This window comes from Zophobas morio, unplaced genomic scaffold, assembly GCF_036711695.1.
Source record: "Zophobas morio isolate AGI-343-1 ecotype UQ-CSIRO unplaced genomic scaffold, CSIRO_AGI_Zmor_V1 ptg000049l, whole genome shotgun sequence".
Taxonomy (NCBI): domain Eukaryota; kingdom Metazoa; phylum Arthropoda; class Insecta; order Coleoptera; family Tenebrionidae; genus Zophobas; species Zophobas morio.
In genome coordinates this window covers 2,992,534-3,017,166 of record NW_026972154.1, presented here as the reverse complement: position 1 = coordinate 3,017,166, position 24,633 = coordinate 2,992,534, and the positions used below count along the sequence as shown (strand labels likewise).

General features: G+C 31.8%; 1 protein-coding gene across 1 annotated transcript in view; it reads left to right on the top strand.

The window, feature by feature from the left end:
* Nucleotides 1-8,556: 8,556 nt before the first annotated feature.
* Nucleotides 8,557-24,633, top strand: part of LOC135142613 (scavenger receptor class B member 1-like) — an 88,603-nt gene continuing 72,526 nt past the window's right edge. Inside the window, exon 1 of the mRNA XM_064074352.1 lies at nucleotides 8,557-8,640. The gene's annotated coding sequence lies outside the window, so the exon portion shown is untranslated. The remainder of the gene's footprint in view (nucleotides 8,641-24,633) is intronic.

Below are 24,633 nucleotides of genomic sequence, written 5' to 3'. Positions count from 1 at the left end.
AGACAAAGGTTTCTTCTTGCTAGTATAATAAATTAGTAATACCGAGTGTCCCAGGTTACCTGTTCCACTAATATATCTCAATTATTTTAAAACATAAAAAATTGGAATTTGGCAGGGGAGGTGTTAGATCTCCATATTCTGCATTTTGATTTAAGGTCAGTTTTCCACCCTTGGAGTTCACTTCGCATTTGAATGCATTCCGCCATTTTCGAACACAATGCAGGATTCTATTTTTTTGACGATCCCAGCTCAGGGCCAAATTTTAAATCTTCGTGTTCATTACTTTAATGAAAGACCATCTATCGTAAATGAATTATGTATTTACGATGCATAGATAAGTTCACCAACCACACAAACATGCTTTGATTACAGTGCTAAAATAAACACATAAAATTCAAATTTAGTTTTAGCATAAAACCGTGAATTTATTTAAGAAAAGGTTTTACAACTTTTAATTAACATGGTTTAAATTTAATTTATATTAGATTATTGTTAACATTAGCAATAGTTACAAGACAGTATTATTATTAACCAGTAGATAATTCAGATTTTTATCAAAACGTTCTTTGTTTTTAAAAGCCAGTTTGATTATTATTATTTATTCAACATGTTCCCAATGTACACTTTTCATAACGAGGAAATGTAAGTGTGGATAGTGCTGACCTAATATTAATAAGTTCCGAACAAATAAAAGGTTGAATCAGATATTCCGCCAAACCTGCTGCGTCGGGTGCGCCGACCTAATCCGACCCTGAACCTGGAGCACGCATACTCAATTTGACGGACAGTTATATGTAAGAAACAAAAACAACCCTAATAAATACTATCGAATCCGTTCCTTACCCTGTTTAATGTTTCGAGTCTTTCGTGGCGCTTCGGATACGACAGACCGGCTTTTGTACTCTGAAAGATCAGGACCGTATCTGAAAAAATAATCGAATCGGATAAATTTTGATTAAAATGTGAAAGATGACAATCTATTATCGTCTACGTATGAAAGTCACCTTGGGTCACCCCTGCTTAAACTATTAAAATTAAAAAAATTAATTGACCAATTATTTATATTGCTGTCTGGATCAAATAAAAAACTGTTCTAATTTTGTTTTCGGTACCTACATTAAAAATTATTTTTATGTGTCGATCAAAAAACGCCAAAAATATCTTCGACAAAAACTCTGAAGACGGTTCTAAGCCAACAAAACAAAGACTAAATGAGCAGTCACTTGACCCTGAGGCGAAAACATCAGTATAAACAAGGTAAAGCACGGTCGACAATTTGAGAACAATACATGAGTTCGCCGTATTTACACCATCTCATATTTCATATTTTTGTAGTACATAATTGCGTTGTTTGCTAGCTATGTTCGTATTTTTTTTTAAACGAGTGTGTAAACCAGTAATTTAAACAAAGACAAATAAACACAATTCGTCATTTTTATAACACAATTTAATTGTGCTTGAATTTCGGCTTAGTCTTCTCAAACTTGGGAAGAAATTTGTTCATACAGTGTGTCTTTAGTGGCAACTCATTAACATAAACTATAAATAAGAAGGATGTTAAAAGTGGGGCCCTATGCTATTCGGTAAACAAAATTTTAGAAAAATAGAAAACTTGTAACGCACGTAACGAAAGAAAAAAAGAAAGAAATTGTCTAAAAAAACACCGTTTATGAGTCTTCTGACTCTCGTGAATCTCATTTAAATTCTGGTGGTGATGTAATTAATTCTTCTTATGCTACTTCTTCTGTTTCGACAAATAATTACTCTTTCACCTCATTTTTTATCCATTTAGAACTATCAAAACATTCATGGTATCAATTCAAAATTAAATGATTTCTATAGTTCTTTACTTTCTTGTAGTTTTGATATCATATGTATTTCGGAAACGTGGCTGACTGACTCGGTTAGCAATTCTGAGTTCTGCCCCTGGAATTTCAATATTCTTAGATCTGAACTCGGTTGACATTATCGGTGCTAAATGTCTCTATGACCATTCTTCCTTGTCTATTTTTGTAATATATGTTCAACCAAAAGCAGCCATTGATGAATTCTCATTATTTTTCAATTTTTTAAGTGTTCTAATACAACTACATGATCAACATATTTTAATTATTGGGGATTTTAATATACCAAAATATCACACAAACTTAGTAGACGTTGTTATTGGTAATAACAAATCATCTGTCTTAATCAATTACCTTTCAACATTCATACCATACTTAGCTGAGTTAAACGCACCATTAAGACAGTTGCTAAAACAAGATATAGAACGGGTTTGGAATGAGAAGCATCAAGAGAGTTTGGAAAAGCTGAAACACTTGTTATGTAAAGCACCAGTATTATCGTATTGTGACCAGAAAGTTCCAATAATTATTATTCAAACGGATGCCTCAGGAAATGGTTTAGGAGCGTGCTTATTGCAAAATCAACATCCAGTTGCTTACGCTTCTGGAACACTAACAGAAAGTGAGAATAAGATGGCACAAATAGAAAAGGAACTGTTAGCGATTGTGTATGCTATAGAAAAGTTTCATTATTACGTTTATGGTAAGAAGTTTACAGTACAGAGTGATCATAGACCCCTGGAAGCGATACTGAAGAAAGAGATAACGAAATTCACTAGTAGATTACAGAGAATGATACTGAAATTGATCAAATATGACTTCAAAGTGACTTATATACCAGGAAAACATATGTACGTAGCGGATACTCTTTCTAGAGCATATTTAAAAGATCCGGTATCAGATGATCCAGAGCTTGAAAAGGTCGTTCATTCAATATCTAAGCATTTAGCGGTAACTCCAGAAAAAAGAAAAGTATTCCAAGGAAGACAAAGTATCAAAACTCATAATGAAAACCACTTTAATGCTTGGCCAGACAATAAGAAGACACTCGAAGAAGAAGTAAAAGAGTATTGGAAATATAAGAATGACGTGGATATTCAAGATGGATTAATTTTTATTGGAGATAAATTACTTGTACCGAAGAAAATGAGACAAGAAGTTTTACAACAAATTCACCAGGGACATTTTGGCATGGAAAAATGCAAGATGAGAGCAAGATCAGTTATCTTCTGGCCAGGAATAACGAAACAAATATAGAAAATATCGTTTCCGGATGTCGGATATGTAAGAAATATCAACACAACAACAGGAAAGAAACACTTATCACATATCCAGTTTCGAATAGAACTTGGGAGAAAATAGCAGCCGATATACTGACATTTCAGAGAGTTGACTATTTATCGAATTGGATAGAACTGGTTAGATTGAGCGGAAAGACTGCCACAGACGTGATAATGAAACTAAAAGAAATTTTTTCACGCAGCGGGATACCTGAGATATTGATTTCGGACAATATGCCATTCAACAGTGTGCTGTTCAAAGAGTTTGCAAAAGAATGGGACTTCAAGATTGTTACAGGTATGCACAGTCTCATGGATTAGCGGAAAGAGGTGTGCAAATTGCCAAGAACATACTCAGAAAAGCATGGAAACAAAAGATAAATATATATACATTTCTGATGGAATATAGATAAAAGAATTAAATAAATCACCAGCTCAGATAATGTTAAACAGAAGAATCAAAACTTCGTTACCAATTTTATCCAAATTACTAGAACCAGAAATACCAGATAACATCAAGAGGAAGAAAGAAGAAGTACAAAGGAAAACCAGCTATTATTACAACAAATCTGCAAAAGTTCTGCGACCACTAGAAATTGATCAAAGCGTGACGATAAGAAAGGAGAACGAGTGGGAGCCAACAGTAGTGGTCTACCCCGAGATCATTCGTTGTTAGAACCAGCAACGAAGAGTACCCATATGCAATTGTTGATAACGGTACCAAAGAAGGCAGAGTCTCCTTACCCCTTAATGACAGGAATGTACAAGTAACAAATGATCGTCCTGTTAGACATAGAAAACCGCCTGTTAGATTTAAGGATTATATAGTTAAAAAAAAGGAAATGTATATTATAGGGTATTTGGTGTGACAGGTTGGCAAGGAACAGGAGTTGCAACATGACCGCCGAGACACACAGTACAGATGTCTGTGAAAATCAATAAACATCCTTTGTTATAATCGAGTTTCTTACAATGCACAGTATATATCAAGTTCTTCTTTCCCATTCTGCTTCTGTTTGTTTCCCTCCAAGGATTCTTCTAAATATCTTCCTTTCCCAAATTTCCAGTCTTTGTTTCATTTTATTTGTCATAATCCATACCTCGCACGCGTATGTTAAGGTTGGTCCCATTATGGTTTTATACATTCTTAGTTTTGTTTGCCTTGATATTTCTTTATTTTTCATAATTTTTCTTAATCCTCCTGCGCAGTTGTTACTTTTAGCAATTCTCAGTTCTATTTCTTTGTCTTCTTGGCATTTGTTGGTTATCAACATCCCTAAGTCCATGAACATTTCTACTTCTTCAAATTCTACTTTTATTCCTTCTTGTCTGTCTATTTGAAGATTGTTTTTGTTTCTACTCCCACGGTTATTCTTTCGTTCGTCCCATATATTTTGTTTTTTCTATATTAAATTCTAAGCTTACCTCTTCTGCTTGTCTCATTAGCTTTGCTGTTATCCTTTCTAATTCCTTTCTGTTCCTAGCTAGTAGGACTAAATCGTCTGCTTATTGTGTTTTTCAATGTCATTTTTATTAGATTTATTAGTTTTTCGGGAATATCTGGTTCTCTCAATATGTTTACTTTGTCCTGTTCACCGTATCGTAAGCTCTTTTGAACTCCACGAAGAGTAAATGAGTAGGAATTTCGTATGCGTAGTTTCCTACCACGATTTGTTTCAACATAAATATTTGATCGGTTGTCCCTCTTCCTTTTCTAAAGCCTCCTTGATATTCTCCTAGAGCTTCTTCCATATATCCTTCAAGTCTTCTTTTTATTATCGATGTCAGTAGTTTGTACGTAACGTCTAATAACGCAATCCCACGATAATTTTCGCAACTTTTTCTGTCACCTTTTTTAAACAGCGGCGTTATTAGTGTTCTTTCCAGCTATCCTGCATTTCTTCCGTTTCCCAAATTTGCTTTATTACCAGCTGGATATCGTCGTTTAGTTTTTCACCTCCATATTTTAGGTTTTCTTTTGTAATTCCATTTCTCCCTAGGCTTTTGTTATTCCTCATCTGATTTATGATCTCCTCTATATTTTCTCTTGTTGGCGTTGCTATACTTTCATTACTTAAAGTTCTTTTTTTGGTACTTGTTTTTGCTCTTCTCTCTGACCTCGTCTGATTTCGCTATTTAATATTTGTTCGAAGAACTGTTTCCATCTTCTTAATTTTCCTTCTTCGTCGCTTCTTAAGTTGCCTTCTGTATTTTTTATATATTGCGTAGATTCGTGTTTTGTTGACTTTACGTTTTGTGTGTCTTTATAAAAGTTTCTTATCTCTTTCTTCTGGTATGTTTCGTCTATAGTTTTTATTTGTCTTTCTAAAAAATCCCTTTTTTTTTCCTGCGACATATTTGCTTAACTATCTTTCTTTGACTGTTACAATTCATTATATTTTCTTCGTTTCTTATCTGCAGCATTTTCATTCTGAGTAACTTTTTATGTTTCATTTCTGCTTCGCATTCCTCATCTAACCATTCTTTCCTTTCTCTTGCTTTTGTTTTGCTCACATGTCTTTTTATCGCTTCTGTTACTATTCGTTGTATATTGTTCCATTTGGTATTTATATTTGTTTCTTTTGAAAGAAAAATCTGGTTTGTTTCTTGTCTTCCTGGAATGATCCATGTTCCCTTGTGTATATCTTTTCGTTGAAATTCGTACTTACTATTTTCATATTTCTTTCTATAGCCAATTCGATTAATCTTGGACCATTGTTGTTTGATTCTTCATGCTTGCTGTGTTTTCCTACTATTTCTTTATATATTTGTTCTCTCCATACTTTTGCATTTGCGTCTCCCATTATAATTATGATATCTCTTTTTGGTATTTTGTCGATAACTGTGTCCATTTCTTCATAGAATGCATCGTTTACATCATCTCCTTTTTCTGCTTTATTTCTCTTCTTTTCTTTTTTTGCTTGTTACCATATTTGTTGCTAACTTGAATATTTTCATTCGTTAGTTTTTTTTTAATTTTAAGCTGCTTCGTTTTTATCAGCTTTTCTTTTATGTTGTCCCATTTTCACTCTTCAGTTCCTATCAACAGTTTTTTTATACTTTATTTTAGTGACTTGCCCGTTTTCTTTCTTTTTTTGCTCTTATTATAATTTGCTTTTGTATTTCTCTATCTTTTTTTGATAAATCATCTCGAATAAATATCTTTTCCCCTGTTTTCGTACTTAATTACACACGCGGACACGGCAGACAGTCAGACAGAAATGAGAGATTTGAAAATTGAATAATGAGTTTTTGGCCTAAACAAATCGATAGTGTAGTCAATATGTTCATCACTGACACGTGGAAAAACTTTTATAAAAACAAACATGTTAGATAATAACTCCAGTAGAGATATCTATAGACTCGTGTTATCAGGGACGTCTTAAACAACACCGGGGTACTGAAATTAGTAAACAGTGATGTGAAACAAATTACTTTGTACAAGACACATCCATTAAATTATTAGAATTAAAGCACCGTATCTAATGTCAACCGGCAACCGAAATACCACCGTTTGCATTTGTTTCAGTTCAATTATACTGAGCATGCGCACTCATACACAGAAAACACACAAACGAATCATTGTAAAATGTACTAATTCAAAAACCTTGGCGATCGTGTTCAAAAAACACTTTATGAAAAAAATCATCTTAATATGAATTGGGCACTCTTGTGGAAATTTTTAAAATATGCATATACTGGGAGTTCTCTCTCTGATAACACAAAACTAGCACATCGAACTCGCTCACTGCGATTTATAACCGTTTTTGACATTTATGAAACGAAATAGACCACGTCAAGTTCAATGCAGACCGCAGCTTTCGAAACAGAATCCACAAGCCGAAGACCCACACTTTTTCACTAATGAGAACTACGAAATCCGGTGATAAAGGTAACCGTTTGTCATAAAGAGCTACCAGAACGCATAAAATATTCAAACTACTTCTCACGATCATTGACTTATTATTACATCTCACGGACGCGTGAAACTGTAGACCGTAAAACCCACACAAGTATGTACCAACAAAAATAAAGTAAATCACGACTACATAATTTTCACATTCAAATAACTTGCAATTAAATGAGCAGAAAACAAGTTGAAATTGCCAGAAATGTTGTTAATTTTAAATACCCAAATTACCAAGTGTTAGTGGAAGACAATAGAACACTAAACATCTAATTTACGTCTCCTAAATGTTGCAATTCCTGTTATATGTGACGATATAAAGTTATTCACTATGAAATTTGTAAGTCAAGGTTTTTTTATTTAGCACGTTGTTAGTTGCGTTGTTGGTGGTTCCAAACCATGAACTTCTTTTTTCTTAATTGATGTGACGAAAAACAGCTTTGTGTTAAACGTACAGATTTTCGTTAATTGCTCTAGAGTCAGTTGTCTGCTTTTTTAAAAAAAGGGAGATGAGTCTTGCTGGAATTCATGAATTATGTTAATGTTTGTCTCAAACCTTGTCGGTACGTTCTTACCAGGACAACGCCCCAGACAGGAAAAACACAACCAGTAAACAGTTTTAATTTTGTAGTCAAATAATGTTCTTAAAAAAGATACATTTGCAGCACTTTCATTAATTTGGGATGAGAGTATTTCTAGAGGATTTTTTTAGAATTTTTATTCATTAACTATGCTGTCATCAACTGATGAACTTGATTTAGTCTTAATTCGAATTTTAAAACAAATTGTACACCAAAAATTATGGATTACGTAAGTATACTAAATTAATTGTTTGCATTATTTAATTTCGCCGGAAGTAACCTCAACTTGGCAATAAAAAATTTGACATTGCTCGACAATTTTCTAATATTTATATTCCGCAACGTGCGAAAAGTTGCGTAAATATTTTTCTTCCGGATTTGGTAGACGTTGTTTCCTTGTTCCGGCACTTTTTTCAATGCGTTTTTGATTTATTTTATCTAAATTTTAAAGCCCCAGCAAAAGGGCTAATTTTCCTGAGTTAATGCTAATCAAAGTTGATGATGTCATTTCCCTAAAATAATACTAAATTTTATATATCTTATCTCGAGGTTGTTTAACTTTTTATGAATGAAGTGTTAATCAGCTGTTTTAAAAAATGCACGTTGTTATCTTATCGTCAACACTGTAAAGAATAAATTTCGCCACTACTGTTATTTTCTTCCACAATTCGTAATTTCTTTGCTTATTTGTTTATTATATTTGATCGAAACATTTTTGATGACACGTGTTTATATGTTTCTCCGAATTTTAAACATGGCTTTCTTTTATCATTATCAGTATGTCAATAACGTGCAGCTTTTCGAACAATTCCACTCGCCAAATTGAAACAAAAAAGTTTTGACGTTTTAAATAATGATGACATTCTGACCCATCGTAAACTTTTGGATCATCCGCAAATTTTATAATTAACTGCACTGGTGACCATGACAGTATTGTGACCTAAGCAGTATATAACCAAAATTACACAATTTTATGCGCATTGCAGACAAAAATCTTGCGTGTACCAGTTGAATTTTCACTTTATTCGGTGAGTAGAAAATATTTTTTTAATGACATGGGAACTATTGGAAAATAGCTATATGTGTACAAGTGTGTACGACAAAAAGTTGACATTCGATTTTTTCTATAATTAAAAAAATCTGATTTTTGCTTTCGCAGTTTTTTTGACTGCAAAAATATCGACAATCATGATCCCAATAAATTTTCTCATAATTTATTCGCCCCGTAAAAATATCTGTCCAAATATTTGTTTTAACAAATGACGAAATTCTGAATTTCTAAATTTTTCTGTAAAAAATGCAATTATTGTAAACTATTTATGAAAATACGGTTGTGTATGAATCATTTTTCTTTTTCTTGGTTTTGTAAGGAACTATACTCCTGCACTTGTGTTTTGTGAATCCGTGTTGAGTTTTTATTCTAAACGGTCAGATTTTTGGGGAAAAAAATCAAAACTGTATAACATTTTACAATTTAACATCGAAATTGCAAAACCAAATGCTCAAAAATCTTGCAAACGTTTCAAATTTATCGTGGTAAATCGGTAATCAAAATATATCCCGTTAACCTCTCCCAAAAAACTGATAACGTCATCTCAAAATTTTGCCGGATAAGTCCCACATAAAATCAGAAAGATATTATGACTCCATGTGGTTTATCACTGCTTTCATAGTTTTTACAAGTTGAAATGTTATAACTTTGGACCAACTTTTTTAGTAAAACCTGAACGGCTCGCTGTGCTCGCATTCTAAACGTTTTTTTTTTAATTTGATCTTAGACGTATTTAAGAAAGGATCTTAGGGAAGTTATTTGTTTCTAGATTGTAAAAAAATACACCTTTAGAATACGAGTGCAGTGTTTAAATGGCTAGAATCTCCCCAAGTGTAGCAATTAATCACAAACATTTTTAGGATTAATTTTTTTTACAAAAAAAAATCTTATTAATATTTTAGTCTCTGAAGAACACTTGACGAGTAATTTTTAATAACATCTAACGTGCTCGCTGCGCTCGCATTTTTAATATTCTTTTTTGAGACAATGCATAAGAACGTTTACGAATGAAATGTCAGTGAGGTTCCTTAGATTTGTTTTATTATAATAATCCTATACAGGTCCCTGTGAAGTTAAGTTTCATCTTTTTTAAAATACATTTTATCAGTTGAATTTGTTTAGATAAGTTGTTTAAAAAAAGTTAATGAATCAGTTAATTTTACTGATTAATTTTTGATAAAAATTATCACCAAAAGTACTGTATGTGAGGCAAATACTGCATGGTCCCCAAAAATATAAAAAATTGTGTAAGGTTAATATTTTTAACAAAATTCTGATATGACCTTCTACAAGTACCAACGGAATAACCCTGGTGCTAGTGCAGAAAAAATTGAATCTGTTCTTTTTTTCGAGGATAAAGATGTGTTATTGGGAAAAATGGGACAAAATTTGAGGACGCATTTTACTACGGCCCATAAAAATTTTAAGAAACAAAGCCCAAAATTTAAATATTATAAACATGCAAGACATCAACAAATTTTTGACGAGGACAAATATTGAGAATGTTGTTTGGTGAAACAGTCATGGAGATAGCAAATAATAATTAGAGAAATTTTATTCCCAAAATTTTGTCAAGAAATGTACTTTTCCTTTAAATAATAAAGCAAACTCACAAAACTACCAATATTGGAGTACAGAAAATCAACATTTACTTGCCTACTAACACCCAATAGCGCGGTAGTGTAAATGTGTGAGTCATCATTAATTTAAAGAACGGGTTTATTACCCAAATATTTTTCAAAATATGCGCATATAGAGGATTAGTTTGTAATTTGAAAATTCCAAAATTGTTCTAAATGTTTCACGTTAAAAATTGCGGCGTTTAATCAAGTACCCCATCGGGTAATAACGGGTTCAGGTATCAGTCGAGTATTTGGCAACATTTCTATATATATTTGCACCCTCAAAAGTGACTTTACTACAAATATTTTTTAACATTACTTATTAAGGAATTTACAGTTGGAATTTCCTCAGCATCAGATTAGATTAGGATATAAAAGTTTAAGTTGTTAACTAACCTTAACCATCTTTGCCGTTGCATCAGACAACGTAATTAAAATCTTCTCTGCCGAAACAACATCAGGAAGAAAGAAATTTGTGAAAGATTCATTGTAATACTAGAAATAGTCTCATTGTAAATATCCGGTACATAATTTTTTATCAACATACTTTCGTCCGGTATAACAATTTTATAATATTTTTCTAAAAACGCTTTGAAACAAGGGTCTTTCAACTTTCTAAAGGGAATATTGGCACTAAACGTCACTTTACGTAAATCTGCTTACTGTTCATTTTTCTTTGAAGGTGCAACAAGATTTTGTTTCAAGAAAATTTGCAGCAGTTTTGATTAGTAGAGATTTTGATGCTTCCTTTTCTAGAACTGTGTTGAAACATGTTGTGAAATTTGGAACTTGCACTCACATGTTACCTAACATTTTTTTTAACTCACGGTTTTCCCAGTGCTTCACACAAAATGTTTTCGTCAGTTGAAATAAGTTCAGGATTAACTTTCTCATAAATTTATTAAAGTTTGCGCATTTTTCAAAAAATGTACTACCATTGGCCTTCTTCAATGTATAATTTTGAATGAATTAGCAATATTTTGCCAGTAAGGCTCGGGCTGTATGCAAAATACATGTTCCCTAAAATGTGGTATATTAAAAAAAAAATGTTTTCAGGCCATATAACATGGAACAAAACATACATGGAACAAAACATAGATGGAACAAAATCTTTCAACGTGATCGGTGGTGTGTTTTACTGCTATGTATTTTTCATAGTTTTGTTGAGTTTGTTCCAATTTATTTAATTGTTGAACAGCACTAAAGTGTTCCTAACTGGTTGATACGTCGATCCCCGACTTCCCCCGAGAAAATTCTTTAATTTGGGGTTAAACTGCCGATTTTTGGGTTTGTTGGCATTCTTGATGCTAAAATTTTTATCGATTTCGTTTTTGCTGCTAATGGATAAAATTTTGAAATCACATTTTATTTTGTAAATATACTATACGTGTAACGAAAACAACCAAATGTCACTTTACCTATGTTATGTGAAAAAAGGGTACACTCGTTAAAATTTTATAATTTTTACTTCCCGAGCGTAAGCTGAGGAAGTATAGTAATCGAGTACATCGGCCGAATTGCCACTTTCATATTTTCTCAACATGACATCTAGATTACGAAAAAAGTGGTCTCCCGTCTCCGTCCGTCCGTCTGTCTGTCTGTCTGGTGTATGTATCCATTTTTATTCGACAAGTAATCTCTGAAACAACAACAATTGTTGTCAAATTTGGTATATGTATTAAAAATATCATATAGATGGTTAAATGCTAACTAAAATTTGGCTACTTGTCCCCACCACCAATGGAATGACGTCTCATCTCAAAAATTTATATTAAAAACTTTTTTGAAGTTTTATAAAATAAGATACTCTTGTGGTATATGAATCCGTTTTGAATTTTCTCCCCAGAATATTCTGTAATATAACTTTGAAACTGTAAAACCGAATGCTCTGAAATCTTGTAAATATTGTAAGGTTATTATAATCATAGTAAATCGTTAAGCAAAATTTATTCATTTATCCCCTCCCAAAAAATTCATGACGTCATCTCAAAATTTTGCCGAGTAAATCCTATCTAAAATATACAAAATATGATGAGTTTATACTTGTGATTTATCATTGCATTAAAATTTTTTAAATTTCTTATACAGGGTGACTCAGAAAAATTAATTAAAGAGTCAATTTATTTTATTGATTAAATGAGGAACGGCTCACTCAATTTTCCCGAAAATTTGGGAATACGATAGTGTTATCATTAGTATTACAGTGCACCTATCCAAAGTGGTATACGTGTCTTTGCATCACAAAATTTTATTAAGGGAAAACTCATTTGGAACGTACACCCAGCACGCTTCGTTACATTTATTTTAACGTTACGTACATATCTTTATTTGAACTTATAAGGGTTTATAATTTTTCAAAATGCTGGATATGTTTTATTGTGCTTAAGGAGCGAGGGAAGTTCTATCGAAACAACGTTGACCATTCTTTTTGTTTAGAACGAATTTTCTGGAAATCTCACAAAAATTGGCCCCCCGTAAACGAAATCCTGTATCCGCGCCTGTGCCCGTGATAGCTTTAAAACACCTCCAAGATTTCAAAGCATTCGGTTTTGTAGTTCCTGATTAAATCAATAATATAAATTCAGGCATTCATTAATTATTTTGAGTCATCTGTATATGCAAATCCAAAAAATATGAATGGAATGACAAATCAAAAGTACAGACTCATCATATTTTGTACATTTTAGAGAGGATTTATTCGGCAAACTTTTAAGCTGACGTCATCAATTTTTTGAAGGTGATAAGTAAATATATTTTGATTAAAAATGTATTATGCAAAAATCGGGTAAAAAGTCGAAGTCATAAACTACATGTGTAGGACTATGCTATTTTATACAATTTAAAACCCGTTTACTATGCACAATTTTGAAGTGACGTCATCGCATTAGTGGTGGGAATGATTAGACAAATTTTAGTTAGCGTTTTACCATCTACATGCTATTCCTAATATAAATACAAAATTTGACAACAATCGACCCTGTACTTCAGGAGATTATCTGTCTAATGAAAATTCGGGACGGCAGACAGACAGACGGACAGACGAACAGACGGACAGACAGACGGAAACGGGAGACCTATTTCTTCGTACTCGAGGGGTCATGAAATGTTACGCTCGGAAAGTAAAAAGCAAAAACGAACGATTCCTGTGAAAGTCTGATACCAAGATCAGACTTATTGCTTCCAGTCAAAGGTTTATTGAACAATAATACAGAACAGGATCCCCTAAGTTATGATGAAACTGTAGAATTTATGGATAAAGCCATGGGTGACTTACACTAAAGATGTTGATGGGGTGTACAATTTATTATATGACATGTAAGCAAACAATCTTCAAACAAATGTAATTAACAGAAACTCGGCCAAAAACAGTTAAACAAATAATATGCTTATGGATTTATCTTTCCTGCAAGAGGGATCTCATACTACAGAAATAAATGTTTTCTCTCCTAATTAAAGTTTCGCTTAGTTCTTAAATTATATATTCATCTTCACTTGTTTAAATCACACATCTTCTTCTTCAAATTACTTTGTCAGCTCTATTGTTTACACTAATGTGGCTTCTTAAATCCAAAATATGATGATTTTTGCGATTTTATGGAACTGTATAAACCCTCTATTATATTGTTAACCGAAACTTGGTTGACTCCTGCATTACCAGACGGATTAGTTTCTCTGGAAAATGATTCACTCTTCCGAAATTATCGGATGCATATGAAGGAAGATGGGGTTTGTATATATTTTTCAAAATATGTCTTGCCCAATTTTCAGGTCACTCCCCTATCGTCCGATAAATGTGGTATTGAAGCCTTGTTCCTCAAGTTGGCTAATAATGTATGTTACTTTTGTTATGGGCTGTGTATATAGGTCTCCTTCGTCTTCAATTGACGAGGATCAAATTTTAACTGATTTCATCATGAATGTTTCGAACAATTTTGAGAAATCTTTTATTTTTGGCCTGATATTTCATCGCCTCCAGACACTAGTCAGTCTTATAATGCATGCTCCCAACTCTTAGTCGAACTGCTGATTAACAGCCGTCTTAATCAGCTGATTATGAAACCTACGAGACACAAACCAAATCAAACTCCTTCTTTACTTGACTTAATAATCTCATCCGACGACAACTCACTGGTCAACTCGGATTACTTAAGTCCAATTGGCCAGTTAGATCTTGCTGCCTTAAAGATTGACCTACAAATAAGCTTTAAACCTTATATAAGGACCGTCTCAATTAGGAAGACGTATATAGATTTTAAAGTCACAATCTAAACGAACTTGATTGGGAATCTACATATATTGTCCAAGCAGGTAGTCAGTGATAACTGGAACGTGTTTAAAGGTATTATTCATGATAAGGTTGAGGAACATATGAAGGTCGTAACCCTTAAAAAATCAGCAAAAAAACCTTGGATTCATAGCAAAATTTTAAAGGTAATCAAGAAGAAACGGGCTCTATGGCGCACTTTTAAAATATCTGTTTCTGAAAGACGTCAATCAAAATTTCACAAGTGAAATATTAAAAAAACACCAACATATTAATTCAAAGAAATGTAATAAATAAATTGAACAATTAAATAAATTTAACTAACATAAGTAGGTGTACTGTTCAAAATGCCCTCCCTCCTGCGCAACACATACTTCGATGCGATTTAAGTAAGACAACCGGTAGCGGACAAGTGTTTCGGAAGTTATTATTATTAAGAAGAAATCAACTCAATAGGCATATGGCCCAATTATTGAGTTGTAAAAATAAATAAACTAAATAACAATTAACTTGTTTGACAGAGCTTTTTAAGGTCAACAAGTTTTGATGAAAATACTTATATCAAATTCTTGTTCAATATACGAATAATTTTGCAGCGCTTGATAAGGGGGTGACATTTTCAGTACATTGGTTTTAGGTACAGGTATCTGAAAGCAGTTTGTATTTCTTAGCTTTGACTGAGGTACCCGTAGGTACACTTGCTCAAGCAGTTCTGGACAATCAATTTTTGCATTAATGATTTGGGGTAAAAAGGATATTGACTCAGTAATTCTTCTTGCAATCAGATTGTTCATGCCAAATCGTTTCAATAAAAGGTTTTGTGGAAAATCCTGACTTGGGTAAACATTATCAATTAAAAAAGTTAAGTACTTGATGAAGCGTTTTTGAATTTTTTCGAGCCTATCAATGTGTACGTTGTAAACAGAACTCCAGACAACTGAGGCGTATTCCAGTTGCGAACGAACCAAAGAGTAATATAAGATTTTTAATGAATCCACCACTTCCAAACCTTTGATATTATTAAATTCAATTTCAAATCAAATATAACGCCCAAATCATGTATGTGCTCTGGCCTGGCTAATATATTATCACCAATTTTGTAATCAAATTTGATTGCATATTTCTTTTTAGTGTACGACATAGCAAAACACTTCTCATGATTAAGGGCCAAGTCATTAGCAGACGACCAGTTTATTATTTTTTTAAGATTTGATTGAAGGTCTTCACAATCGACAACATTTTTTACTTCTAAGAAAATTTTTAGATCATCTGCGTACCTTTAACCTTCCAGTTAAATTCTCAACAACGTCATTAATAAAGATATTAAAAAAGAGTGGTCCCATGACCGTTCCCTGTGGTACACCACAAAGCTGAGTATATGACTCTGAGTGATAAGCCAGACAATAAACATATTGAATCCTATTTTCTAAATACGACGTAATCAAGTTTACTAAAGAGTCTGAATCACCAAAATATCTGAGTTTACGAATTAGAAGACGATGATTTATTTTATCGAAGCCTCGAGAGAAATCTGTATAAATACAGTCAACTTGACCCTGTTTGTCCAAAACGCTACATACGTACTGAGCTTTTACAGCCAAATTAGAAACGGTGGACCTCCCGTTCACAAATCCATGGTGACTAGCAGTAAACATTCGAGAGACATGAGAGTATATAAATGAATGAAGGACGAGCTCAAACACCTTTGAAAAATTGTTTATAATGGCTATAGGTCTGTAATTGACGACCTACAGCCATTATTATTGCAGCACATGCATTTCTAGTACTGGTTTTTAAACCAATCCACTTAAATATGTATTTGCAAACGTCTCATCCCTAACGACTCTATGATAATGAGGTGGTGCCCCGTCCTATTGAAACCACAGCTCTTGTATTGTCTTGTTGAGAGGGACATTTTCTAATAACTCCGGAAAATCATTTTCCAAAAATTGTCGAAAATAGTGACAGTTAACAACGCTGACCAAAACTTTGAATTAAAAATTGTTGTCCAACTCTAGTTGATGTTGCATAAAATTGCAAAATTGTATTCTTCTGGGAAAGTCTTCTTCTTTTAGATCTTGTACTACTGTCACATGGTAAGAGTGGAACTTATTCGCTCTCAAAATTTTTGAAACGGAAGATTGAGATATTCCTACCTGTCGTGCTATAAATGTTTAGCTAGTGTGTTTGGCATATTTAGCTAAATATTTTTAATAAAATGGTGTATATTTTGATCAATGATCAATAATGGGTGCATATTTAATAATAATAATAATAATAATAGTTTGTTTACGGGAAACCCCATGATATTACAGAAAAACAAAAATATAAGAACAATACAAAATAACTAAACTAAACTAACTTAAATAAACTTACACAACGTGTGATTGAATTTAACAGAAACACAATGTAAATAATGGTAAAAATCAATACTGTATATCCCACAATGAAAGTTTAAATTTTCTGAAAGATATCCCGAACAGTTCCACTTCGTGAGAATTTGCTTCACGCGTTAGGCGAGCAACAGTCGATGAGAATCCATAATTTGTTCGATGTAATGGAGTAAAGAAAATTAGATTACTTCTAAGACTTTTTTTAGGACAATTTAAACCAAAAACATATAACAAATCACTGGAAGATAAATAACCATTAAATAATTTGAAAAGAAATATTAAATCCGATTTTAGTCTTCTAGTCTCAAGCGAATCTAAAGAAAGCAGATTTCTCAACTGGCAGTAAGTGTAACTATCTTTACTGTGACCCATTTTCCACGTACATGTTCGAAAAAAAGAATTTTGGATTTTCTCCAGCGACCTAATATGCACCAAACACGTGGGTGACCGAACCACAGTGGCGTATTCTAGAACAGACCTTACCAAGGCACAGTAGACAAGCTTATGAGCATCAACAGAAAGACGATATAACGATCTATTAATTAAACCTAACATTTTTGATGATTTACTCAGAACATAATGCATATGTGAAACAAAGCTCAGTTTTTTATCAAAAATTACCCCTAAGTCGCGTATTTCCGACACTGCCTTTACAGAAGTTTTATTAATTCGATAACAGAAATCAGCGTAAGGTGTTATTCGATAAAAAGATATTTTAAAACATTTCTCTGTGTTAACTTTCATGTCATTCCATACACACCAATTATATATTCGATTCAAATCATTTTGAAGAAGGGCACAATCCAGAGCTGACTATATCTCTCGAAATAATTTTAAGTCGTCTGCAAATAAGAGTATTTTTGAAAAATATGCCGAAAGGCAAATGTCGTTAATAACGAGATTAAATAATAAGGGCCCACAATGGGTTACTTGTGGGGCACCTGATTTCACAGAAATGTTGTTTGAAGAGGAGCTTCCAATTCTAACAACTTGAGACCTATTTGATATGACACTTTCAATCCACGGAACAAACATCTCATCAAAATTCATAGTTCTTAGTTTGTGTACTAAGATTTTGTGGTTAACCCTATCAAAGGCTCTCGCCAAGTCCCCATAAATTCAGTCAACTTATTTACCCTTTTCCAAAGTACCAATTAAAAAATTTTGGTACAAAAGCTAATTTGTGGTGGTGGAACGACCTTGACAAAATCCGTGTTGAACATCACTTATTATGCCACTACTGGCCGAATTTTTTAAACTTAAAATACTGTTAAATACTTCTTCTTCGGTAAACCTATGAAAAGCAAAGGAGACTTCACCTGAAACACCTATTCTGTTAAAATGTATATTGTCTGAAGGGTCACTATACACCCCTTGAAAGAACTGAGCAAATAAATTAGCTATTGATTCTGGCCCAAAGGCTTCTTCAACATCAAATTTCATGCGACTTGGATATCCCAGATTGTTGTTTTGCTTCTTCCAGAACTTCCAAAAAGATTTAGAAGGGTCGGAATATATTTCGTCTTCAACTTCTGCGATATATTTCTGATAACATTTATTTGATTTGTTTTTACATAAAGCTCTAATTCTAGAAAACTCCATGTAATCCCTGTTTTCACCAGTTATTTTATACTGTAAATGGAGCTTTTTCTTTAAACGGATTAATTTTTTCAGTTCACTAGAAAACCGTTTTGGAAATTGAGATGTTCGAAATTCTTTTTTAGGTACTAAATTATGGATTACGTCATAAATTAAATCATAGAATGTGAGAATTGCCTGGTTAATATCTTTGTCTAAGAAAATTGCCTTCCACTTGATTTGTCACAATCGATAGTTAATTTTTTCATAATCAGCATTTTTAAAATTATAATATACCATATCCTAAATGTCGCTGATCCAAATTACAAGTAACCTGAAATTCATAACTGGAGTGAAAAACTGATTCTTTTAATAAGGGCTTATGGGCATAAGTAGGTTGTAGGTCCATAATATTGGTAAAAATAAGATCTAAAAAATTGTTAAATTCATTGGGCAACTGATTGACTTGAAACATATTTAAGTAAGCAAAACAATTTGCAATAGTCAGAGCTTTTAGGATCGGTATTCCCCTCAAGCACGATAGTATTGTCAATAATATTCCATTTGGTATAAGGTAATAATCGCCACAGATAATGAACAATGATTCAATCCGGTTATCTAGAATATTTTAGTAATTTCACAGTACCTCTCGTAAACTGAAAATTTTCCATTCGGCGGAATGTATGTTGCTTCCAAAATAATGTCTTCCGATTTGTTCAGTTTTATTTACTAATGTAAACTGATCAAACAAATTTTCAAGTAGATTTATTTAGAGAAATACCAGAAAACCCCAAACAAATGTTCAAATGTACTTAGACTTTCGCCAAACGGAAATCATATATAAACTTTATTGCCCCCTAATAAACCACTGTAGGCAGTGCTGACTATAACAACAGCAGAACTAACTTCATATTTTACAAGTATTTTAGGAAAAGAGGTAGTTTTATTTTCTTTTAAATATGCACACATACAGACAAGATATGCAATGGATCTTCAAAATATGCAATAATTAATCTAATTAGGGGAACATTTCTGTGTTTACATGCAAAATTCCGATTTCCAAAAAACGACTCTACACCCGCCATAATATAAACTGCACTTAGCCTTGACTGATAAGTAAAAATGTTATTCATATCAAAACAATGCTCTTGTGTAATGAAAACAGAAACTGACAAAATGTGAATAAACTTTAGAAGGTATAAATAGAAGCGACAGTGCTCTTATCGCCACAAAACAACTAATTTCACAGTACCAAGTATTTACTTTCAACTGATACCGAAGGTTTCAAGGATAACTCCTTCGTCGCTTCGCACATCTTTTGTCTATTGATGAAAATAGTTCCGCCTTACATATCAACAGCGTTAATTAGTACCACAGTACAAACACAATCGCACACTTTTTTTTACATGTTTTTCTTTACCCATCTCGTAGATAAATTAATTATTTACACTATCATTGATAAAACCCGGAAATTTTTTCCAATTCTGAGACAAACTAGATCGGTTTCAAGATCTTTACCAAGGCTACTAATTTATATCTATTTTCTCCCGCATTTATTAGTTCATTAGTCTTAGGCCTTCGTGCGTTTAACACACACTTCGACCTTTTATTATTTTGACATCTTAATTTCGGTAAGTGTTCGCCAAGCATAAAGCATTTCTGCGGTTGTCTAAATACCTGAATTTTTTTTCCCAATTTCGCCTTCACCGATCTTAATTTATAAGTATGTGTGGGTTTCTATTGTTGCACGGTGTTGTATAATTTTAGTTTCGTTTGTCATTATGTAAAATTGCGTTGCAGTTTTCTATTTTAAGTACTTCCAAACTTTCATGTTCTAATTAAAGTTTCGTGAAATTTCTGCATCTGATTTTAGATGTTAATATCGTTGTTAATTAGGCGTTGTGTTTAGGAGAATGAATAAGTTCCATGTAAAAGCAAGTGGTGTTTTAATCGAGAAACAGACAATGATAATAATCGAGAGAAATAGTGCATTTATATCTTTAAAGCTGTGCGGTTCATTACCCACCTGAAAAGAAGAAATCCTTCGTAGAATATTTCGCAGATAACAGCGACTTTAAACGTTTATTTTGTTTCCTGAAATAACTTAAAGTTTAATCAACTCCTTCACGTCCTTTAAATTTAATAATGTCGTGAACGTAAAATATTCTATACAAACACTGATTTTATTTGGAAAAAGCGTCCTGCAAGAAAGTCATAATCTGTTTTAATGAAGAGACAAATTTTAAAACTAAAGATATGTAGAGAATAAATACTGAAATTTTGAAATTTGTTACAAATATCTAATTATTCTTCTAATTAAATTAATTAATGGATCAGTGGTTACAAATCTTAATATTTCCAAATTGTTTAAAGACGTCTTTAATGGCACCGGTCCACAAAAAGTTGCTCCCAACTGCATGAATAATTGCCACCAAATATCTTTTTTACACTTTTAGCTAAAATTCTTGGTTTTATGAAACTACGTCTAGGAATTAGGTAATTATGACTTTTATTTATGTCATTATCGAGTCGTTTGGGCAGTTTGACATTATATTTGTTAAGCGTTCTTAGAAAAATTTAAATATTTATAATTTTACCGTGTTTATCTACGTCATCCAACTTTTTAATAATACTATATATTTCTCCTTCTTCAGCGTAAGCTAAGAAAGTATTGTAATCGAATCCATCGGAGATTTGCTATTTTCATGTTCTTTCGACGTTTCATGACCTCTAGAGTACGAAAAAAAAAAGGTCTCCCGTTTCCGTCTGTCTGTCTGTCGTCAGTATCAATTTTTATTGGACACAAAACTCCGAAATTACTTTTTTCGATTTGCAATTTTTCAGTTTTGTAATTTTTCGACATTACAATTTTCATTTTCCGATTTTTAAATACTTCGTTTCCTCAGTTTTTCAACTTCTTAACTTTTATTTTTCATTTTCTAGATTTTTTAATTTTTAATTTCTCGATATTTTATTGCAATTTTTGTTTTTCAATGTTTCTTTTGATTGTATAATTTTACGTTTACTCAATTTTTCAAATTTTCAACCCATGATTTTTCAATTCCTCGATTTTCCAATTTGTCAGTTTTGCAAATTTTGTGTTTCGAATTATTCGATTTTCGATTTTACAATACATATTTTTTTTATTTTAAGTTTATCAATTTTTAATACTTCGATTTATCATTTTTCCAGGTTCTTGATTTCCAGTTTATATTTTTTAGTTTCCATTTTATACTTATTCGTTTTTCATTTTTAATTTTTCTGTTTAAGAAATTTGTACTTTTTCCATTTTTTTTATTCGAAAATTTTAAAAATCGAAAAATTAAAAATTCAAAAATTGCAAATCGAAGAAATCAAGAAACGGAAAGTCGAAACATTGAAAAACTAAAGATCGAGACACTTAAAAATCAAAACACATTAATAAATCGAAAAATTGGAAAGAAGAAAAAACGAATCGAATCGTAAAATTGAAAAACCCAAAAATTATATAATCGTCAAAATTGTAAAGTCGAAAAATTGTAACATCGAAGGACTGAAAAACTGACATATTATTAATATCGAGAAATTGAAAATAAAAAATCTAAAAATTGAAAAATCGAATAAATGAGAAAATTTAAACTCCAAAAAATCAAAAATGAAAAAATTCAGAATTTTGGTTTTTTCAACATTACTTTTTTCAATTTTTGCAATTTTTGTATTTGCAATTTTTGTATTTGCAACTATCCGATTTTCCGGTTTCTTTAATGTTTAAATTTTTCCATCACATGTTTCGATTTTGCACTTTTTCGATTTTAAAGTTTCTCAAGATTTAGTCTTTAGATTTTTTCTGTTTTTATTTATTCAATTTTGTACATTCTTAATTTCTAGATTTTAGATTTTTCTGTCTTTACTTTATACTTTTCCGTTCTTTCATTTTTGATTTTGTAGTTTAACAATTTTGCAATTTTTCGACTTTATTTAATTCGAAAAGTCGAAAAATTGAAAAATTTTAAATCGGAAAAAATCGAAAACTCGGAAAACAAGCTTTAACATTACATACTTATTTTTATTTTATTTTACTTCCTCTTGTCTTGTTAAAGCTCGTTTACTGTCGTCTGAACTATCTCGGTAAATTAGCCTTTACACGCACCCTGCCTGTAAAGCGTTACCGTGGCAGCTTTACAGGCACCTTGCCTGTAAAACGTAACTCATGACAGCACCGGAATCAAACACACATTCGCTGCGTCGGCCTTTTTCTTAATCTCACTAATACTGTGCTAATACTAACGTTAAAATCACCTTCAAACTCTTCATCTTCATCGAATTCCACAATTAACAGAGCTCAGAAACAAAATTAAACTATTTAAATTATTAATCGAATTTACAAATTGACAGTCCCGTTATTTTCAAACAATTCAATTTTCCATAGTTACCGGAGCAAACTATGAAAAATAACTACAATTTCTATGACTGTAATTTCAAGTAAAATTTCTAGAGATGCCAAAATTGTTCATTTTCAGGATTTTCAGCAAGAGGAAGTAAAACGTTGTACGCGGCTCGCTTGCAACTAGCCTTTACTGGGGCTCACCGGATTACAGAGCTCGCTCCTACGTCGCTCGCCCTGCAAACATTCCGGCTCGCCCGTAAAGGCTAATTTACTAAGCTTGCCACGTAAATAACTATTATAAGGGTTATAATTTATCATAGAAAAATAAAATTCGCATAGTCAAATCTTATAATTATTCGAAAAATCTCAATTTAATTACTTTATGCCAATTTTGTGATTATGATAGTTTTTCGTTGTTCATTTTCTACAATTTTACAATTTTTTGTTATCACAATTTTTCGTTTTTTTTCAATTCTTCAATTCCTCCACTTCCAAATTTTTCAATTTTTCGTTTCATCAATTTTCGGATTTTTCATTTTCTCAATTTTGCAATATTTGGATTTCTCAATTATCCGATTTTTCTGTTTCTGTAATTTTCAAAACTCCGATTTTACAATCTTTCGTTTTCTCCATTTTGCACTTTCCCGATTTTTAATTTCTCAATTTTTTATCTTTCGATTTTTCAATTTTTCGTTTCTCCAATTTTTTACATTCTTAATTTCCAGATCTTAGATTTTTCTGTTTTCATTTTATACTTTTTCGTTTTTCATTTTCAGTTTTTCTATTTTACATTTTTTTTTAATTCGAAAATTTGAAAAATCGAAAAAATGAAAAATCAATAAACTAAATTAACGAAAAACCGCAAAATTGAAAAAGCGGAAAATCCAAAAATTACAAATCGAAATAATGAAGAAATGGAAAATCGAAATATTGAAAAACTAAAAATCACTTAAAAATCGAAAATATCGAATCGAAAAATTGGAAAGAAGAAACAACGAATCGAATCAAAAAATTGAAAAACCCAAAAATTGTAAAATCAAAAAAATTATATAATCGTCAAAATTGTAAAGTCGAAAAACTGTAACATTGAAGGGTCGAAAAATTCAAATATTAAATATTAGGCATTTGAAAAATTAAAAATCGAAAAATTGAATAAATGGAAAAATTTCTACATCTAACAAATCAAAAATGAAAAAAATCTGACTTTTTGGTTTTTTCGACATTAATTTTTTCAATTTTTCAATATGTTGAAGTCCAAATTTTTTAATTTTTGAATTTTAAATATTTCGTTTCCTCAGTTTTTCAACTTCACAATATTTCGTTTTTCATTCCCTTTATTTTTTCAGTGTTTCGTTCGAATTTATATTTTCACGTTTATTAATTTTTTCAAATTTTCTATCTTTGAATTTTCGAAACTGAGGAGTTTTCCAATTTTTTAGTTTTTCAATTTTGCAATTTTTGTTTTTGCAGCTATCCGATTTTCCGGTTTCGTTAATTTTTCAATTTTTCGGTTTTACATTACGTATTTCGATTTTGCACTTTTTTGATTTTAAAGTTTCTCGAGATTTATAATCTTTAGATTTTTCTGTTTTTAATTTATGCTTTTTCGTTTTTCATTTTTGATTTTGTAATTCACTAACTGAAACTTGTTTGTTATATTTTATAAGGGTTATCATTTATCATAGAAAAATAGAATTCGTATAATCAAATCTTATAATTTTGCGAATAATTTGGATTAATTTACTTT